The 22320-nt window shown below is 44.3% G+C and overlaps 1 long non-coding RNA gene across 7 annotated transcripts; it reads left to right on the forward strand.

Moving 5' to 3' along the window:
• Positions 1 to 2346: 2346 nt before the first annotated feature.
• Positions 2347 to 21794, forward strand: LOC126510407 (uncharacterized). 7 transcript variants are annotated; one of them, XR_007594372.1, is made up of 5 exons: positions 2347 to 4095; positions 5074 to 6560; positions 18927 to 19110; positions 19647 to 20253; positions 20681 to 21794. It is a non-coding gene; the product is annotated as an uncharacterized lncRNA (long non-coding RNA). The 7 variants fall into 7 exon arrangements; XR_007594378.1 differs by having other exon boundaries at positions 5074 to 5217; positions 6267 to 6560; positions 19647 to 21794; XR_007594377.1 differs by having other exon boundaries at positions 5074 to 5217; positions 6338 to 6560; positions 19647 to 21794.
• The last annotated feature ends 526 nt before the right edge of the window (positions 21795 to 22320 follow it).

Below are 22320 nucleotides of genomic sequence, written 5' to 3' on the forward strand. Positions count from 1 at the left end.
ATCTTACTATGAATTCATTTTACAGATCAGGAGATTGAGTCCTGGATTAAGCCAACTAAAGGGCAACACGCCACCAGTATAGAAGAGGGCAAGGGGCTGGAGAGAGAGCTCAGTTGGCAATGTGTTTGCTTTGCAAGCATGAAGGTCTGAGCTCAATTTCCCATCCCATATTTATGTCAAAAAGTCAAGTGTGGTAGCATGTACTTGGTTTTTTTTGATTATTATTAAAAATTTCCACTCCCTCCCCTCCTTCCATTTTTCTCCCTCTCTCCCCACTCTCCCTCTCCCTCCCTCTCCAGTCCAAAGAGCAGTCAGGGTTCCCTGCCCTGTGAGAAGTCCAAGGTCCTCCCCCCTCCATCCAGGTCTAGGAAGGTGAACATCCAAACAGACTAGGCTCCCACAAAGCCAGTACATGCAGTAGGATCAAAACCCAGTGCCATTGTCCTTGGCTTCTCAGTCAGCCCTCATTGTCAGCCACATTCAGAGAGTCCGGTTGGATCACATGGTCCATCAGTCCCAGTCCAGCTGGCCTTGGTGAGCTCCTATTCCATCAACCCCGCCGTCTCAGTGGGTGGGCACACCCCTCGCGGTCCTGAGTTCCTTGCTCATGTTCTCCCTCCTTCTGCTCCTTGAGAGGGTAAAGGCAAGAACATCCTTGGGGCTCACTATCCGGCCAACCTAATGTACTGGGTGAGCTCCAGGTCAATGAGAGACTATGTCTGAAAACAAAAATGAGATAGACCACAGCTGAGGAATAACACCCGAGGCTATCCTGTGGCCTCCATGTTCATTAACATGGGCTTAAAAACACACACTTGCGTATGCATGGATGCCTAAACACGCTCATGCTTACACACACATACAGAATAGGGCCTGGATCCTAAGTGCGGAACTCAGCCGTCTATCCACTTGTTCTCTGGGATACAAGTAAACTTTGAATGCCTCACACTGGAATAAACGCCCTCCGTAGGATCTGAGCAGTGCAGGGTCAGGGGAAACAATTACTGAATCGCTTACATCTGCAGCCAAGTCCTCTGAAGAGGACCTCCACATCTTTTCAGTATTTTATAAACACCAAGACACCTTCTCCAGCTAGCAAACACAGAATCTAAAATGATGCATTTATTCTCAACCTCCTAGAGTTTCCTATGCAGGGTATTCAGAGTTCCGAATGTGAGCCCACCTCAGGCTGCCAAGGGAGGCAGGGTGGGGTGCGGTGGTTAATTTTGAACAATGTCTTGACTGGATCGAGAGGTCGTTATCGAGCCCACACCTCTGGGCGAACCAATCAGCAGAAAGATGGATTTTCAGCCCGAAAAAGATGGGAAGCGATTGAGGAAGACACTGGACATTGACCTCCGGCCTTTGTATATACCTGCCCATACACATGAGCATGCGCGCACACACACATACACACAATTCCAGGAAACACCAGAATAGGACACCACTTCGCTTCGAAGCTGCTGACTCAGGGCAGCAACCTGGCACCGCGTTTGTTTCCAGTCATGCATTGACCCGTTGACTCGTTTGTCCAGCGTCAGCAGATCATGAACAACCTGCCAAACACACCTAGGTACTAGAAATTCAAATGGTAACCTGGTAATTGATACTGTGCATTGCAATTGATCTGCATTGAGGCTGGTAAAGGTAGATCAAACATAAATCTTCTAGAAAAGCAACAAGATCCTATACTGCCAGTTTCCCAATCTGAATATTAACCATCCATGTTTGGATTCCGGGACTCAGGCATCAAGACAGAATAAGAACAAAGAACCCATGGTTATTTGAAAGCACCTCGATGAGTCTTAATCTTCCAAGTAATGGGGGTGCAAGCCAGTCCCTGGTCTGTTTCTCCATCATTTTCAACTTAATCCAAAAATTTTATGGCCCATGACCGTTTTGGGGTATCATTGCTTTAGTTGTGGTTCAACATAGACGAATGAATTTGTCATTAGTAACTGAGAGTGATCCTTATGTAACCACTGAGAGGCAATCATCTTCTAGATGCACACTTGGCCTAGGACCCCTACAGATTAAGAGGCTCTGGGACCATTGGGGCGCATGGAGTTAAGAAAGCCTTTGTGCTGCTTTAACAAGGAATGGGTCAGCCTGTGATCTCTCACTCCTTATTCTCGACTTCTCCACCATTTGCTTTGGAGATTGTAGGCTACACCCAAAATAAAGAGAATTCTATGTTTGCTCCCCTCGGCTTCCCATCCAGGGAAGCCAGCAGGTGACTGCTCCTGTTTGAAGTGCAAATGCAGAATGGATTGCTACTTGCTTCCCTTGCCTCAAATCCTTAGTGAGGCCTCGGACATCGCCATCCATAAATAAATGGTGATCCTATTGCTTTATGGACCAAGAAGAAAAAGGTATAGGCATAGAGCAAAACAACACTGTAAGTTTGGAGGAGGCATGAATGTGGTCTTCAGTAATTCCAGCGCCTGACCCATGCACAGAGCACACTGACTTGGGCTGTTAAGTAGCCAGGTCAGAGGGAGTCGAGCCGTTGGAGGTAGGGTTCGTGTTGCTACACTCCTCTGCAAGCAGGCTCAATAATAACAGCTCTTGCATCAGAGGAAGGCTACCCACACATTTTAGCACTTCCACAGTTCTAACTTAATCGTGGCAGGAAGCTTTTCCGCTGCTGGGAGAACGAGTTGCGTCACTGGAGACATCTGACTCCGGGATCTAGTGTCAATCACTTTGCCTAAGGTCTCGACAAATGCTAGGGTGTCTCCTTACAGCAGAAGGGCTTTGCCCAACTGACAATTAAGAGGAAACACACAGCTCCATAAATAATCGAGAAGGCGGATTAAAGAAATACCTTTTCCAGAGCAGAATGAGAGGAATGCCTGACACTTCTCAGCCAGGCTTTTTGTCTCCGCTTCACCATCCACGGGGCTGCGCCCAGTCAATGGCTCTTTACACTTAGTTTGCCTTCCCCGGTTCTTTAAAGGTCTCTGTAGACACACAAAAAGTTTCTCACCCACAGAATGAGAGAAGATTTGGGAAAAGATGACCTTCCCAAGAGCAGCGTCCAAGGGACACTCGTCAGGGCTTGTCATTGCACAGAGTAACTCCCCGCCAAGCAGAATTGTATTTAATACTTGGTTTGCTCATGACAAGCTGTGGATAGAATGGCAAGGCCACCTGCCCAGCGGACTTGAGGAAAACTCTCAGACAGCCTGAAGGCCCACAGGTAAAACATCTGTGACAAACAATTCTTGTCTCACCTTTTCACCCAGGGTCTGAAACGGGGATTTCGAGCGTGTCTTCCTCCAGGAGAACAATTGTAACAAACTGGAAGGTCTCCAGAATGAGGACAAACTGGTTTACTATGTCAGTCATGGGAGCCCAAGAGGTTATCGATGCTGCTCCAGGGAAATGTTTACCAGGAGAAAGCTCTTGGTTCCTTCAGTCAGTAATTTCTCCCAAACAGATGCATTTCCAATGGGGGGGGGGCAGTGTCAGTATGGGGTAGGGGAGGAATGCAGAAGCGGAAAGGTAAAGAATGGCCAAACACAAATTTTAATAGACAAGCCGCCACCCTGGCTTCTATTTGGAGCACGGTGGTGATATTTGAAGCACCCAGTGAAAATAAAACCCTTGAACTTGGAACCACTGCTACAACAGCATATTTTTAAATGGTTACGAAGGGAGTCTGAGCATTCAGTAGGGCAGTGGCCAAGATTCTCGGGCCGCTCCACGGATGGCACTTGAGAGCCACCCAGCAGGTAGACAACACCTGCTCAGTGAGCTGGGTCAAGAAAAATCAAGAGGAGAAGCGGATTATAACGAAGATGGGCACAGGTGCCTCTTGGGGGATTATCACAGTCTCAAAAACAAACATGAACTTCACTAGAAGGCAGACTTTCAGAAAAAAACAAAAACACATGGTTTTCTTCTCTTAAAGAATTAAGTCATTAAGGAAACTTCCCAAACAGAAACTGGAACCAGGAGAATGCAGAGGCGGCATCATGAAGCCCGTGAGATCTATCCCTGATTGTGCAGTAGAGCTCAGGGCCATTGCCGGTGTAACTTCACCCTACCAGCAACTCACTCGCCACTAGAAAATGTCACTGGAAATCCCAGGTAACAAGCCATAGGTGATTTAAAGGGGACCGTCTATGAGATTTATGACTTCAGCATAAGTTAGAGGAATTAGAAATTGCATAAAGAGGCTCAATAGCATCTGTCAATTAAATAATTGATGGAAGTTTGAACACACATTGCCTGGGTTTCCATACTAAGTGGAAAGCAGTTTCTTACTGAATCTGTAAAACTGTTCTTGGTGGTGCTGTCTGGTGGCCAGAGAGCTGGGTGTGGTCAGACACAGAAAAGAAGCCTCTGAGAAGTAAGCACGGAGTGGGGACAGAGTGTTGGAGAAGAATGCTGACCCCAGGAAGGGGTACAGAATGCCACGTGAGGTTACAGGGGGTTCCCGGGGTACAGAGATCAGAGAGCCACGGCGTGGTCTGCAGCCAAGGCTGTGCTTTGATCTTCATCCTTCAGACCATCTCATTAATCTCCCCAGAGGGCTGCCCTTTCCCTCCGCACACACCCAATCCAATCTATAATTACAAAGGGCAAGAAAGGTCAGGAGTGGCCTTGCAAGCAGGTTTACTTCCTGGGCATTTCACCCACCTCTGTGTGAAGCAAAGCTGTTTGAAACACAGTGGCCACTCGTTCCCAACCAGTTCAGTTTGTGCACATCCAGAGTAGCAAGGGCATAAATGATGACGTTGCTCAAGATGTTTTGGTTTTAATTATTCGGGGATGAACCACAGACATTACTGCTTTGCATTGTCTAACTTCCTTTGTGCATTTAAGCTTATTTTGACAGAGGAGACTACATTATGTATATTTCAGATTGAACACATTTAGCCAGACACATTTAAGTCAGTGCTACATGCAAAATATAGAGGAAACTAGTGTAACATAACAAGTATATAAGTAGCTAAATATCTATATGTTTGTAATGGTATATAACTAAAGCAAGCAAGCAAACAAACAAGAGGTTAGGGTGACGTCCCATATGGTACACTGAAAATCCTATGTTCCTCTTCCCAGCACTCAAGAAGAAAGCGAGGTTGGGTGTCGCTGGCCTGTAGCCCAGAGCTTGAATCATAGAAATGGATGGATCTCTGAAGATTTTCAGCCAGCCAGTCTAGCTGAATCAATGTGCTTCAGGTTCAGCGAGGGACTCAGAGAAAGGTGAGGAGTATCGTCGAGGAAACACACCTGTAGTCAATCTCTGGTCAACACATGTAAGCACATACCCACACTCACAGGTACCTATCACACACATACACATATGCACGTGTGTGTGAGGAAACAAATACGAGTGTCAAAAATTCCCCCAGTAGAATGTTATAAAGCTTTTGGGAACGGGAGTTGTGGAAGAAATTCTGAAAGGCTTCCTGACAAAGGTATTGGACAGGGTTGTTGAAGCTGAGTCAGCTCTTTAATGGGTGCAGCTTAAGTAAAAGGGAAGAGAATTTCTTTGGGAGAATGATGTTGGGAAGATGTTCACATACACATACATACATACACACACACACAACACATATTGATAGGAGAAGGATGTGGATTAAAGTGAAAGTTGATTGCATCAAGGGTGTGTTTAAACGCACAAAGTCTAGAACAAGGGTACCAGAATTCTGACCCTGACCTGAGTGTCCTTGGCAAGTAGCTGAGACCTTAAACTTCAGGGTCTTTGTCTGCAAAAATGTAGGATATGAGCAGTGCCCATCTGGCTAGTCCACAAGTTACCAGTGCTGTATGATGAAGTCTCTTTAGACTGAGCCGGAAAGGTAAGGAGATTCCATACCACAATGACCTGTGTTGGGGGAGGCCAGGGTGCAGTCATTTTATCCACCTTCCCTGAGATGAGCTGACTCCAGGCAGAAGCCCAGAACCTCTCATGATAAGCAAGAGATTCTTCTGGAAGACTCCTAGCGCTGGCAGAACTCCAGAGTTGTGCGTCAACACCAGTCATGTTGTTAGCCCGGGGAACACAGCTGGGAGCAGCTTTAACTGTTGATTTTCACCAAGAGCCACCTGCAAGCAAACAGCTGGGGTGGTAGCCCATATTCCATGAAATTACAACCTGACTGTTCTTTCTGTGTTTAGTCTGTGTGCTCTATGAGGCAGCGAGCCCTGTCTTCCACATCTCAGTTCCAGGGCATGTGTAGTCTGTGCCCTGTGATGCCAGCTGCCAGCACTAAGGTGGATTGGCACCTTTGGTTACCTTCCCTTTTCAGGATAACATTGTTTCTTTAGAGAAGGGGTGGAGTGAGAGCTGATACCAATTTAACGTCTCGCTTCCTGAAAGGCCTGGCAGTATCTCTCCCGCCTGTGTGACTAGTAAGAAGACATTCACGAAGGGTTACGTGATCACAGAAAGAGCCTTGGTTCAACAGATGAGCCTTTGAGAACCCTCCCAGAGCCCAAATCCTGAAAGAATGCTGGCACCTGCTCTCCGAATGATTGTCATACTCAGAGATTGTTATGGATGGTGTCAGGATTTCCCACACACAAAGCCTGATATGCTGGGGGTAAGATTTTATTCTCAGTTTGACACGACCTAGAGTCACATGGAAAGAGGGACCCTCCATTAAAAAATGGCCTCTATCAGATTGACTTGTGCACATGTCTACAGGGTCATTGTCTTGACTACAAGGTCATTGCACACTGTGGGCAGGCCTGTCCCTAGGCAGGTGGTCCTATACTGTAGATGACAGCTAGCTGAGCCTAAGCCAGAAGGCTAGCCAGTAAGCAGCCTTCCTTTAGGGTTTCTGCTTCAGTTCCTGCCCAGACTCCCCTCAGTGATGCTCTGTGACCTGGCAGTGTGAGTTGATTTCATTTCCTGATTTACTTTTAGTTACTTTCTGTGTTTGTCACAATCATTTAAAAAAAAAATCACAAGGATACCCACAAATCTGCATTTCAAGTTCCTTCTGTTTGGATAATCTCAAACATATTATATTTCCAAAACAGAATTGATTACAATGTTCTATTGGAATGGATCGCCATTACTGTTATTCATCTTTAATAACTCAATCTATGAGCAACCTAATTTGATTCCAATCTCCATTTCTGAGTGTTTTATGGCCAACTCTGGACATCACTTCATCTGCCAACGTGACATTGTGTATCTCTAAGTGATGAAACTCCGGGAAAGCTCATTTGCTGGTATATCTCATATTGAAAAAATATCGTTTCTTTATATAAAATATCTGGTTAGCCTGGCATGTGCATCTCTAATCCCAGCACTTGAGAACCAAAGGCCAAGGTTACCTGTGAATTTCACCCTGTTCTACATAGTTAGTTCTCAACTAGCTAGGGCTCCATACTGAATTAAAAAAAAAAAAGAAGAAGAAGAAGAAAGAAACAAGAACAGGGGCTGGTGAGATGACACAGCAGTTAAGAGCACTGGCTGCTCTTCCAGAGGACCTGAGTTCAATTCCCAACAACCACATGATAGCTCACAACCATCTGAAATGGGCTCTAATGATCTCTTCTGGCCTGCAGATGTACATGCAGACAGAGCATTCATACATAAAAATATTAATGAAGTTACTAAAAAAAAAAGAACCCCCCCAACCCCACCAAAGCCTAGTTAGTGTTCAAATGTCCCAGAGTCCCTCATAGATTTTGTTACATTATCAATTTTAACTGACATATAACAATTGCACAGATTTGTGGGGAACTTTGTGCTATTTAAATACATGTGCTCGTTTTGCAGTATTCAAGTTGAAATAAAACATATACTATATTCCAACATGTGCTGTTCCTTTACAGCGAATGTATCCAGCATTCTTTTCTCAGAGTTACTGTCAGACACAATACTTTAACAACATCTACAGTCACTTTACTGAATAATTGTCTTAATTTTTTTTAAATCAAAGACAAAATAAATCTTCCACATGGCTAATAAGTCTTTTGTCTGGGCTCCTTTGTCCTGCAGAACTTTTTGGGTGCTGTGCTTTACTGGTTGTACTTTTGTGGTGTGATTTAAACGCTGGGGAGATAGATGATTCCATGGTTACAAGTGTTTGTTGTTCTTCCAGGGTACCTGAGCTCAACCTTTAGGGCCCCACATCAGGGTACCGGAGTTCAGCATCTAGGGCCCCACATCAGGAAGCTTACCACAACGCACAATTTTGGCTCCAGGGGATTGTATGGCCTGTTCTAACCCCCATGGGCAGCCACACACATGAAGGATATAGTCCCACAGACATATGGAAATACACTTCAATAAAATTTAAAAAGTCATTTAATACAACTGTTGATCCTCTATTTTCATTTATTTCTATACGTTAGAAACTTATTTTGTACCATTTTATCATTAAGAATTAAGTAATAAACATTATGTTCCCCATCATCTGTGAAATGTAAAATCTTAGCCAGAGTAAGAGTTTACTATTTTTGGCAATGATGCAGGTGATGTGAATTATCGAGTGTTCCTCTGGAGCACCGACTGCCTAATTGTCCCTCTGTAATATTCGTTATCAGTGGTGACTGTCCCACCCAATGAATTAATTTGGGATTATGTTTCCTTATTTTTAGAGCAATTCGTGTGGATTTTGAGCACATTAATGCTCAAGAATCATGTCAGTACTTTTTTATACACTGCTGGTCATGTTCTACAAAACACCAAATCTGTGTCTTTGTGTCTGTCTCTCTCCCTTCCTCCCCCCCCCCCCCCCCCCCTCTTTCTATCTCTCCGTCCCCCCCCCCCGGTGTGTGTGTGTGTGTGTGTGTGTGTGTGAGTCAATGGAAAGCTTGCAGGAACATGTTCTCTCTACCATCTGGGTCTGCAGATCAAGTTCCTGCCCTCAGACCTGAAAGCATCACCTTTACGCACTGACCTATCTCACCCTCCCAGAGGTTTTCAGCACACACTTGTTTGTGTCTCAAGAATCATAACCCAAGGCAATAGAAAGCAGTTTCTGCATTTTTATTATTACGTTTCCTTAAATACAAAATTACTTCACATATGCACCCACCATAATACTGTTTAGAATCTCCAGGTAAATATTTAGGTGTATCTCAGAACTTGTAATCGATAGGATGCAGGGGGAAAGGTTGTGGAGTCTGGGAGCTAGGTGAGGGGGTGAGGGAGTCCGGCTCCCCGGACTTGCCAGACAGGACCTCCTTCTCCATCTCTGACTCCCACGATTGTCTTTAGCTCACACTGAGGTTGCTGCTCGGTGCTTTCAGGTTCTTTCATACCTCCTTGGGATTTTTCCAGATTGTTCCAGGCCTTAAGTATAATATCATACTCAGTTCTCTAGGAATCAGAATTAACTTTTAAAAGGTAAACAAATCACCAGTAAAACAAAGTCAAGAGATCATAGACATTCTTGATGGGAGTAAAAGGGACACCAAAGATCTTTTCCTAAAAGATGCCAGAGGGAAGAAAGCATGTTAAGAATGAATTGAACATGTGGTTATAGGAAGATTAAGAATAAAAATAAAGACAAAAAAAAAAACCCACTCCAAAAGCTAAAAAAGCAAGACAACAATCCTGTTGCCTTCAAGAAACTTATAACTTAAGGAGAACTTTCTATAGGCTTCTGAAAATGCCAACTACAGTGGTAAGGTCTGGGGGACTACTTACAGCGCAATGAATGTTCCATATAAAACAGATGTTTGCTCTGGCCTTAACATTGTCATTTTATCCTAAATCGCATTTCTAACCACTCCTTCCATTAGCAGATCCTATTACTTTACAGCCCAGTGGGCCGGGTCTGGGTCCTCCTGGCTCTGCTTACCCAGAAGAGGAAAAAGAGCAGCTCTCACCTCCCTGGAATTGGTGTCCTTTCCTGTGTCTCCTTCCTTTGAATGGGCACAGTATTTGCACAGGCCTCTATGATATTCATTATTCAATAAATTATCATTCACTTGAGCCCCTCTCTTTCTTGATTGTGAGCTAAGACAGACTTATTCCTGCATTCTGCCTGGCTCTCTCCCTCTCAGTACAGGGGAGCCACCAATCGCCCCACAGTGTGTGCTCTGTTAGGTAGAGCATGCAGTGTATGACGCCTTGGGGTTTGTTTTAAATTGATCGGTGTAAGGCAGTGGACAAGAAGCATTTTCAAGATTGCTTATGCTATTAACTCATCATTTCACTTGGGAGATGAAATCATATGTCTATTGGAAGCTCAGACATTTTTGTAATCTCCAGGCCCTATTCAGTGAAATAATCTCTTTCCCCAAATTTGGTCCAGCTTTGTATATCATGCTGGGCCGCCATGATCTTCTCTGCTTCTCGCCACCTCCACCTTCCACCTCAGATTCCTAAGGGCCTGGAACATTTCTTGCTAACTCAGGATGAGGCCACAAACTCACTCATCCTGTGCTCCACAGTGTTGCAAGGAAGGCCCGCTTGTTCGTCCCAGAGGGCCGGCTTGCTTAGCCCCTCCAAAAACACACACGAAATTGTATTAATTAAATCACTGCTTGACCCATTAGCTCTAGTCGCTTATTGGCTAACTCTCACATCTTGATTTAACCCATTTCTATTAATCTGTGTATCACCATGTGGCAGTGGCTTACCAGGAAAGTTTCAGCACGTCTGACTCTGGCAGTGGCTCCATAGCATCTCTCTGACTCTGCCTTCTTCCTCCCAGTGTTCCATTTAATTTTCCCTGCCTACCTAAGTTCTGTCCTGTCAACAGGCCCAAAGCAGTTTCTTTCTTTTTTTTTTTTTTTTGATGAGGTAGTTACTTTTATTTTCCTGGAAGCTTTATGAAAATTAATGTCACGCAGCTATTAATTTATTACAAAACTCCATAAGGAAAAATGTAAAATTCTTCCTAAAACCAAACTTGAGCAAGAATATGACATATAAATATTCTCATAAAAAGAACACTGAGGAATAAGTCCGAGAATATCTTCACTCCCTGTGGTTCAACAGTCCAGAGAAAGAGACATATAAGAAGATAGTATGAATACATCAGTGAAGACATATCTGTGAGAGCCAACAGCTGGAGCACCAGGATACCCATCCAGCTGTAGGCAACAACAACAAAAATATAGTGTGTTTCAAATAACCAAACACATATTTCCCTGCTACTTAAAGGCCTAGGGGAGGAAAGCCTGAGGCTGCACCCTGGTTCCTTACCTTGCTTGAGGCTACATGTGGGTTCTGTCTCCAAAGCAGTTTCTTTAGGAACCAGTGAAAGCAACACAAAGACAGAGGACCTCCTACACCACCACAGCAGCCTCCTCTCCCAGTCCTCAATAGTGGGCCACTAGTTTGGGAACTCCCTAACTGTGGGTCATTAGTTTGGTAAACCAGACACAAGAAGAGTATGTTTGTTCCTTACCCATTTGTTGAAAATATTTGGAAACCTTGAGGCCTAAGTAGGGAGTTGTTCGTACTAGCCAAAACAATCACAGGATCCAAGCAGGAGATGGGGGTGGGGTGGGGTGGGGAATAGAACGGGGGTATAAAAAAACCAACAGGGCCCCATTCAACTGTCTCCCCATTCAGTTCAGGGTGGTAGGCAGTTTGTGAATCTAGCTAACAGCGGCATTCCTGGAAAACTGGCCCATTGCGAGCTTTCTTGTGAACTTATCCACCTGTCATGTCAAGGCTTGGAGGGGAGCCAGGGCAGGCAGGAAATAATAGGCTGCAGGATACTGGTGTGTGTCAGTGGCCCCGACCCTCCCATTCCTGAACACAGATGAGCTGGAAGTCTGCGAAACGTCACCACTGCCCAGGGTGAGCTTGGGAGGCCACAGAAAGTCTGGCTGGGGGAGGGAGAGGTCCAGAAGAATGCCGGGGGATTAAACTCATGGTGGGTCTCTCCTTGGGACTGCAGAACCATCTCCGCGGGGAAATGGTCCAGGCTAAGGCTCAGACACATCTATTTGCTCTCGCTAACCTTGTCGCGCACACATAAGGCTGAAGCTAATGCAGGATAGAGTATCTGAATTCTTCCATCTCCCCCGTTTCCCCCGGTCTCCTGGCCAGTCAGTCACAGATCTGATTATGATGACATCAACTGGCTAGAATTAGATAAAACTTCCCTTCTCCGTTCTGGACTCCTGGATTCGTGTTTTGTTTTTAATTTACAATGACTTCACGTTGTCCGCTTAGGCAGCCCCCATCCTCTTCACTCCTGTCAATGTAATCATCTGTCTTCTCTTAGGAAGCATTACACAGTATGCGGGGAGAAGCATGGGTTCTCAGAATGTTAAATTAAGGTGAGCAACCCTGACCAAGTCAGAAGTAGTTTGCTCTGCAAGCCAAGGAGCCTTAGGTCCCTTATGGCTATCATATTAAAACAGCATTTGCCGTTTCTGACATATCTAGTCTGGTCATTTGAAGGGGGTTCACAGACCCCCATGCTTCCCCAGATACTTGGCTAAAACGGTTTTCTTATAACACCCCACAGAAGAGATTAATTCATTTCTCACACAGCCTCCCAGCCAGTGAGAACCTACAGGGAACTCAGTGATGCAATAAATGTAATATTAGCCTCCCAGCTAGAAGTAGAGGATATTTGGGATATTTCAGCTTTGAAATATGTAGGTATTATGGCATCTTAGGACTTTCATTCCTTGTTACTCCAGCTTTTAAGATTCCAAGTACAGCCGGGCAATGGTGGTGCTTGCCTTTAATCCCAGCACTGGGGAGACAAAGGCAGGCTGATCTCTCTGAGTTTGAGGCCAGGCTGGTCTACAGAGTGGGTCCTAGAACAGCCAGGGCTACACAGAGACACCCTGTCTCAAAAAACAAACAACACCCCCAAAACAAACAAGCAACAAAAAGCATCCAAGTACTCTACATGAACCGGTCATCTGAAAACATCATTATCTCATAACTCAGTTGTGGCCTTACCACAGTGCCACACGTGTATTGCTATCATTTCACAGTGACTTTGGTATCTGACCTCTGCTTTAAGAGCCACACATGACATACCAATGCAAGAAAGATACTGTCGTCCTTACAGTGACAAGTTTGGAGCAGGATATCGCAGTTGGGGAGAGGTTTTTAATGAACTCCAGAAGCAAAAACCATAGGAGAAAACTACTAGAAAATGGCAGGACTCTTGCTAGATGGTGCAGGCGTAATGCACCGGACAGGATCCTATGGGTGCAGTCATCTAAAGTGGTGCTTCAATACAGTGTCCAATACATGCATGATATTCACTTTAAGTTAACAATTAAACAAATTTTAGAGCTCTGCTCCTTAGTTGATGAACCATATTCCAAGTCTTCAGTCACTTTATACGGCTATAGCAGATGTTTTATTGAAGGGGGGTAGTTCTGACATTGTGGAAAGTTCTATTTGACAGCAGGGTTACAGAGGAAGAACAGCTCTGCAAGAGGAAACCAGGGCTGGGATGAAAAACACTGTGAGCGAAGGAGGCACATAGCAGGCGCAGCTGTGAGGATGCAGTGCTAATTCTGTTCATTGCATTAGATGCGTAGTTGGAGCATGCTGCTTAAGCCCTTTCCAGTGTGTCTTTCTTGCAAAATATGGGCACTGGGTGTTCTTGTTTCCCTAGGTGATTCCACGCAAAGGAGAAATGAGACCTTGTGTGCAAATGGCTTAGCGTCTCTGGTACACAGCATGCACTCCCTCAGAGAGAGGGTTTAATACGACACGACCTAGGATTCGGACACAGGGGAGTGCTGAGGGACAGTGGGATTCTGATGCGCAAGGAGAAAGCATGTCCACCGGCAGATACCCACTATAGCACCTCCACCCACAGGCTTGTCTGAGTCAGGGACCCTTGAAGACAGTTGTTACAGCACTCCTGAAAAAAAGGGGGGGGGGAGCAGTAACGCTCAAGGAAAGCTGCAGAGCTGAGCTGGAAAACTCCATTTAATCTCAAAGGTCATGCACCTGGCCATTTTCACACATACACATGCACACACACACACACACACACACATGCACACTCCCCATAGAGAAAGCCCTCTCTCTCTCTCCAAAAAGGACACGGAACCCAAAGAAAGCATTGCGTTTGATCTAATGACAGAGCCCGTGTTGCTCAATGATGTTTAAATCAAGCCCAGATGTGTAAACTCTTTACCAGAGGCCTCAGTCACAGCGGAGATGAAGTGAGATTGCGCATGAGTTCAGAGGAAATGTTTTGGGCTGTGTTGTTAGGATTTAACTCTATTTATGTGCCCCCACCGCCTCCCCTTGGGGGACATGGTTGTCTGTTTTCACACTGAAAGGAGAAAGCAAGAGACCTTAGGAGAGAAGGTGGGATGGGTGGGCGGGTCATTTTGACTTGCTTGGCATTTTATGGATTCTTCTGGTTTTTAGAAGGATCTTTCCTCCCAAAGGAAGAAAAAAATTTTTTTTATAATCAGAGACAACAAATGCACAGATTTGTCGAAATAGTATAATACTTAGCCTTTTATATGGTTATTGAATTCCACGGTGCACATCTCAGAAGACAAATTTTCCCATCTCCAGATATATTGTTATTTATTGTCAGTTTTAGTAAACAATTTGGCAGTTCTACCTGAATCTTTAGCTGCCTGTTGAGCATTGTCCTTGAAATTTTCAAGGGCATCTCTGCCTTAGAATGTTCAAAATATTCCTGAACAAGTCAGACTGCAATGAAGCCCTACATCCTGTCCTCTTCCAGCATAAACTTTCCTTCTAAATGACACAAGCATTCTCTCAGTGGCTTAGACCCAAAGCCTGGGGGTCATGGTTGATTCTTCTATTTACATTTTCATACTCAGGCAACCCCCAAACCTTTCTCGCACAAACAATGGCACATCAAGACTTTATCCACTATCAGCAAGGATTTGTGATGATTAACCAGATAAGGGCCCTTATCTGAACCACAGGTGGACTTCCTTGGAGTGCCACTATGTAGTCCATCTCTGGTGCTCTGTCTGCATGGAGGGCTGCATGCCAATGTCCAATATGATATGGGAACTCCATATTATGCTATTGTTAAACAAATTCCATTGCAGTTAAGGAGCCAGAAGTAGATGACCTAAGCATTGAAGACTCGGAAGTAGCTTCCGGCCTTCAAAATGAAACCTCAAGAAAATGAAGTATCTTTCTTGTGACATCCCGCTCCCAGCTAACAGCTATCAAGCATAGCATCACGAGGCTTTTGAGACGTGATCATTGGGTGCTGGGAAAATGAGAAATATGTAGAAGAATATTCATCTCAATTTTGAAAATTGAGACATCTCTAATGATCATTCTTACAGCGCTATTTCTGACGTGGGGCCTTGGGAAGGAACAGGTGGGGGCACCAAGTGATAAGGAGTTCTTGCTTGATTATTTACAACTTGAGATATTTCTCAGACAGTGAAGCAGAGGTTTGAACTTAGCAAGTGAAGATGTGATTATGTTCTCGAAGTAGAGATGTGGACCGGAATATCAGGGTAGACGCTCAGGCTATAAGGGAAATAGAAACTACAAAACCAGGTGAGATCGCCTAAAGACAGAATAGAGATAAGGGAAGCAACGCTAACCATGTGCAGAGACACGCCAAACTTCAGAGACGGGGCAGAAAACTAGGTGGCCAAAGAGATTAAAGGGCAAACAGTGGACTCTGTGGAGTGCAGGAGCAGGAAAAAGGAGATTTCAGTATGGAAGAGAGTGAAACCAGATGACGAGAGAAAAATGAGATGAAGACAGGGAAGTTATCATTGGATCCTATACCACAAGAGGACTTGGGCAACCCTGACTCAGTGGGTGATCGAAATAACAGGCTCGGAGTAGGGAAAGCCATTTGTGGGGCAGTTTTGGCAGTTTTGCTTTGATGTGGAAGATAACAACAATGGAAGAGGAATGGGGAAGACTAAGATGTTTCTTTTCTGTGCTGAGATGGAAGGCAAGCCCCACACATCTGTGTGCCCCAAGGAAGACTCACAAAGAGAAAAAATGACTAGGCAGGCAGCTGTGCACATGGGAGTTCTGCAAAATCTTCTTCATTTTTTTTCTGTAAACCTAAAACTGTTTGACATTTGCTCTTAACTAAAATAAGAGGCACATTTTAAGAAGGAAAAGGATGAGATATGAGGAAAGGAACATTCAGAACCAGATAAAATAAAATTGCTCAAAGGTCTTATTGCAAAACCTTGATGGAAAAAGATAGAGTTGGCTGTCAGTGAAGAGTTTCTGCTTACTTGTGAAGAGCAAAGTGAATTTTAGTGCACTCTAGAGTTTACAAAGAGAGACGCATTTACTACTTTCGTCATAATGACAGTAGGGTGGGAGGAGTTATGACTCCAGCTTTATAAGATAAGGAAAGTGACACTGGGGAAGTCTGGTCCCATTGAGACTTCACTTTGGATCCCCGAGAGGACAAAGCCTGATTATCCACACCATGTTATGTGCTTGGAATAGGTTTGCACACACTGGTCATCGGGTTCCATCTTAGTGCCCTTGGTCCTCAGTTTCCTCTGCTGTAGGATGAAATGATAAAAACACAATAGACATAGGAGCCCTTAAGACCCAGGTGATTTTTCAATTACCTGCGTAGCTTCCTGTGACTAACATGAGAACGGCTGGGAGCATTTGCCAGGGAGACAAATGTGTGGGCAGCCGAGACAGACCTGTCTCACCCCACACTGTCCAGCTCTGTGTTGCTCGGAGGGTCTGTTTACAGCAACCTGCCCTGTGTTGGAATCTTCCACATTGCTCCATGAGGTGTTGACAGCGTCTTTGCCCTCCTGTATGTGTTCCACGGCTGTGAATGAAACTGGATTAGTGCTGAGTAGTCCTCTCTCTCCTCAAGGAGCCTCATCAGGGACACGTTAAAAAGCCGAGTCTCCAAATGACAGAGTATTCTTGAGCATCCCCTTCAAGTTCTCTTACTTATCTAATTAAACTTCTTTCCAGTATTTTGCCTACTTTGGTTTTGCCACAGAGCCTCGTTCCTATTTAGGTCGAGAATGAGTATCATCTACCTCAGAGCAGCCTCAGGCTGCCCTGACATTCCTGATTATTGGGGGGTTGGTGATGCTGTTGAGAACAGATAGTTGCTTTACTTAATCCTCGGTTGTGGAGACCCATAACCCTGAAATCAGGATGCCTGGATTTCCAAGACTGGCTTCTTATATACTGGAATATGAAGTCATCTAAGTTCATCTATTCAAGTTTTAGTTTCTTCATCTGTAAAAAGGCAATAAAGAATACCCATGTCATGAGGCGTTTAGTTTAGGGTTTCCATTGCTGGGATGAAACACCTTGACCATAGGTAACTTGGGGAGAGAAGGGCTTATTTTTCTTATACTTCCGTTTCACTGTCCATATCAAAGGAGTTCAGGGTAGAACTCAAACAGGGCAGGAACCCGGGGGCAGGAGATGATGCAGGGACCGCGGAGAAGTGCTGTTTAGAAGTGCTGCTTGCTAGCTTGTCTCTTAGGCTTGCTCAGTCTGCTTTTGTCTAGCATACAGGACTACCAGTCCAGATGTGGCACCACCCACAATGGGCTGGGCCCTCCAACATCAATCACTAATTAAGAAAATGGACTACAGACTTACCTACAAGTCAATCTCATGGAGGCCTTTTCACAATGAGGTTCCTCTTCCCAAATAACCCTAGCTTGGGCCAAGTTGACAAAAAAAAAAAAAAAATCTGGTGAGTGCCTGAAGTTCTTGTAAAAATTAAATGTACACATATAGAATATCTATTATACTAGGATCATGACATCTGCTCTTTGTTGATTATTTTATTTTATATGTACATATGTGTGTGTATGTATGTGTATACCATGTTTGTTTGAGTACCTGTGGAGGCCATAAAAAGGCACTGGGTCTCCCAAACCTAGAATTATGCTCCGTGTGAGCTGTTCAATGAGAGTACAAAGAACTCAACCCAGGTTCTCTGGAAGAGCAGTAAGTACTCTTAACCACTGAGCCACCGCTCCAGACCTCCCATGTTAGTTTTTATGTCTTGCCATTTGTCTATAAACTTGTTTATATTCTACAATATTTTAAAGGACTTGAAAAATTATAGTCAGTTTTTGTACATTGTCAAAATTATTCCAAAATGTGCCTCCCATCTGGGCTTTATAGATTATCATCCAGCTTGAAACAAAATGGTATCTGAGTGGTTCGTTTTTAATTGTTGTTTTCATTACATATTTTATGTGTATGGGTGTTTGGCTTGCACGTAGTTCCCATGGAGGCCAGAAGGGGTTGTGAGCCACCATGTGGGTGCTGGGAAATTAGCCTGGTCTGTTGTGTGACATTTTAATTGTGTTCTGACAAAGCTTGCCTGGAGTCAGAGGGCAGAGCTAGCCATTAGCTGACCATAAAGGTTTGGCGAACTGTAGACAGAGAGAAAACAGGAGTAGTAAGGCGAACTGAGAGAGAGTTTCAGCCATCTTGGATGGAGGAACGATAGACGTAGGAAGCTCTGCTCTTTCAGGTTTTTAACACTGATATTTGTTTCCAGTTATTTTTTATTGTAAGATTAATTAGATTAGCAGTTCACTGGTCCTCTGGAAGAGCAGTCAGTGCTCTTAACTGCTGAGCCATCTCTCCACCTCCAACCATTTCTTTTACAGTGCAATGAATAACATCAAAAGCCTACCTCATTGATGTTACCATGGCATCTTTTTTATTAACAGCCTGCTGTGGTCCAGGGCATTTTGATAGGGTGGGGTCAAAATATTCACTGGAGCCTGACTCAATTGGATTACATTCTGTTTCTCTCTTTTCTGATTCTGAGGAATAGAATTGTTTTTCAACAGCACTTTACTTTGTTGACTCAAAAATAAACAACATTAAACTTCTTAATTATTTTAATCTGTTCCAGGTTTTAGGAGGTCCTATTTGGAATAAACAGACTCTTTTCTTTGGCAGAATAAAATTTGTTTTTTTTTTTTTTAAGTTTCAAGTTGGGAGATATATATTCAGTGTGTACTCAACATCCATATTCAATGGATCTATCCATTGCTTCATTTTTCAGTTCTGAAATGGAGCCAGAATTATTCAGAGGAAAAAAATACAAGGAAGAACAGGGGCTGAAGAGAGGGCTCCACTGCACAGCCTTTCCCACAGAGACGTAACTTGCATGGAAATGAGAAGTGGTTACTTCAGGGTAGAGAAGAGGGACCTGGGGAAATGCTGTAAAAGCCTGAGGACCTGCGTTTGTATCCTTTTAGATCCATGGAAAAGCCTAGATGGGTGCTGTCCATCTGCTGTGCAGTGCTTGGGGACAGAAAAAAAATGCAAATCCCAAGGATTCACTGGCCAGACAATATACACAGTTGGTGAGCTCCAGGTTCAATGAAAGGGGTTGTCAAAAAAAGAAAGAGAGAGAGAGAGAGAGAGAGAGAGAGAGAGAGAGAGAGAGAGAGAGAGAGAGCGCGGGGAGGAGAGAGAGAGAGAGAGAGAGAGAGAGAGAGAGAGAGAGAGAGAGAGAAGGACTCAGAAGTAAAAGAGTTGATAACAAACTGTGGCCTTTATAGGCAAGTGCGCGCGCGCGCGCACACACACACACACACACACACACACAAAACACATAGGAAACAAACAAGCACACTTGGACTCAAAGAAGCTTTTAAACACATGAAGAATGCTAGCATTGGGTGCTTTCCATGGCCAGCCTATACTCTTTAATTTTATCTTTAATCTTAAATGTTTAATGTAGTCTGGAACGCTTCCTCAACTGCAAATGCTACCTCAGCCACCTAGCACAACACAAAGGGGTTACGGGTTAAAATGACGGACCCCCACTTTCCAGCTAGAGCTCACTGCATCAGCAGTGGAACACCCACTGTGCTCGGCTGCAATCTCACCATCCTGAATCCTCAGTGAGACTCCAGAATTACCAGGCCTGCCGCGGTTGCGCAAAAGGCGCTGCTAAGCGTCAATCCTTCTGTCACCAACAGGAAAATCCACTTCCAAGTCCAGCTTTGGAAAATCTGGGCCTGATCCCAGACTAACTTCCTCTGTGATAATTGCTAACATAACAGCACAACACAGTGACCTTGTAAACGGAGCCCTGATTTCAGAAATCCACCTCAGACCCGGATGCCTCTCCTCTCTAAGCGGGGCTCTTATTTATGCAAATGGCAAAGGCTACGTTTCTGGCCTAAGGCAGACTTTCGTGGCTTTCCTCACTAGATGAAGTGAGTGATTTGAACTATAAACACATTCATAATCTAGCCCAGAATTCCTCATGCCCCGGTCTACATTGCACCTGGAAACCATTGAAGTGAAATTGTTCTGATAAAGCCACTGAGGAGAGACGGGAGTCGGTAATTAGAGAACTTGGGATTGGTCGAATCAAGGTAAGGTGAAATGAGTCGAAGGGACCCTCAGCTGTCTACTTCAGAATCAAGGATTCTCAGTGACTGTGAAGAGGGGAGGGCTGCACAGTTGCAGGGGCTCCTGAGGACAGCCCTTCAGCTCTATGCCAATCTCTATCCAAACATTAACTATGGGGAACTGTTCATCCCTTGTCTCTTCTTCCCTTTAGATCACAGATCCCTTGACATGAGAGTGAGCGTATTTCCTCACTGGCTAAGAGTTGTTGGTCGGGACAAGTTGCCCAATATATGTATACCTAAAGGCTTAATAACTCTTAGGGGACAGAAATTTTAAGCATGGAATTAGGGATACTTGTGAAAGCCACAGGAAGTTTTTAAACTAGTATAATCTGACTGTAAGTTGCTGGCTTCAGTGTCACCTTGTAACAGTCATATGTTTTATTAACAGATCACTCAGTCGCATCAGAAACAGAAGATTTCTGGGCCAGACATGGTTGATTCAGCATTTGGTAGGCCACAGCAAGAGAATTGCAAGTTTGAGAACCCCTTAGGTTACATGGTGAGTTCCAGGCCATAGTGTGCTATATGGTAAGATACAGACTCAAAAGGAAAAGAGAAAAAAAACAACTCATCGCTAGCTTAACCTACAAAGGGTTCTAAAAATGTGTATTTGCAGTCTAAGAAATATTCATCCTGTTCCAAACCCTTCCACTGCCTTGTGATACAGGGGTCCAGGCCAGAATGACTCTGTAACCGGGGATGCTGTTTGACCGCAGCTTTAGGACTATCCACTGGAGCCTGGTGAACTAGCTAGTTGATACACAACTGAAGACAATAGCTGACCACCGCCTAGAATCCACCAATAGCCATTAGTTCAGCTGGGAGGAAGAGGAGAGTATTCATGAAGCATCTTTAGGTGAAAAATAAAACTGAAGGCCACTAATAGATGGACTATGATCACATCTTGATGGAAAGCAGTACCACTACCCATAGTGCACACAATACCATGGGATGAGTGCCTCCCACTGAGAGACCAGAGAAGTAACAGTTATTTAGAAGGGTATTAATTAGGCTTTAGATCCTTGTATGGTTTTGTAGCATGAATAATAAAAACCCAGAGAGAGAAATTGGGGTTCAACCTGAAAACCAGAAAAACAAGGGAACCAAGCCACTAGAGAAGTCTCACCTCTACCAAGGCCAGGCGACTGCACACTAAGCCTCTCTCTCCTCCTACTATACTACCTTCTAATGCTGGGATTAAGGGAGTGTGACTCCCTAGGACTGGAATTCAAGGTGTGAGCCATCACCACCTGAATTTCTTTCTGCATTGATCGTGTATAGCCCAGGGTGGCCTTGAACTCACAGATCCACCTGACTCCGTCTCCCTCTCCCAAATCCTGGATTATGTGTCACCATTGTCTGACCTCTAGTGGTTTTACCTTTGCCTCTGGTCTTCAGGCAAGATTTATCAAAATCCAAATAATATACCGTGACATGGTTTAGTTGTTACAACAGGTACATTAAAAAAAATTGTCATTGTATTATTATGAGAAAGAAAGAGAAGAGTGTGGGTGGGTAGGGAAGCGGGGCGAATCTGGGAGGATTTGGGGGAGGGGAACCATAATCAGAATATGCAGTATGAAAACAAACCTATTTCCAATAAATAAATAAATAATGACTACAATTCCAATAACTAAAAATGTTTAAAAAATTCCGTGTATGTGTGTGTTATTAGAGGTAATTATATGTCTATATGTGTATCTATTTTAATCCTTATGAAATTAGATTTTATGTGTGCATCTTTTCCTGGAGGCCGAGAGAAATATGAGCTCTGCCATCCAAACAGATTGATAACTTACGTCCCCTGATACAACAATGTGACAACTTAGAGAAATTGTGGGCAATGATCAGGAGCAACCTCCAGTGAGAGAAATAAAAAGAGCACCGTGGGTCAGTGAGGTGGCTCAGTGACTAAAGGTACTTGCAACCCAGCCTGACGATCGTCGTTAAATCTCCCCTGAAGTCCACACGGGGGAAGAGAACGGAAAAGGTGTCCTCTGACCTCTACACACACATGCCACCGACAAA

The sequence above is a fragment of the Alexandromys fortis genome, unplaced genomic scaffold, assembly GCF_014885135.2.
Source record: "Alexandromys fortis isolate MF-2015 unplaced genomic scaffold, M_Fortis_MF-2015_v1.1 scaffold_31, whole genome shotgun sequence".
NCBI classification, from domain to species: Eukaryota; Metazoa; Chordata; class Mammalia; order Rodentia; family Cricetidae; genus Alexandromys; species Alexandromys fortis.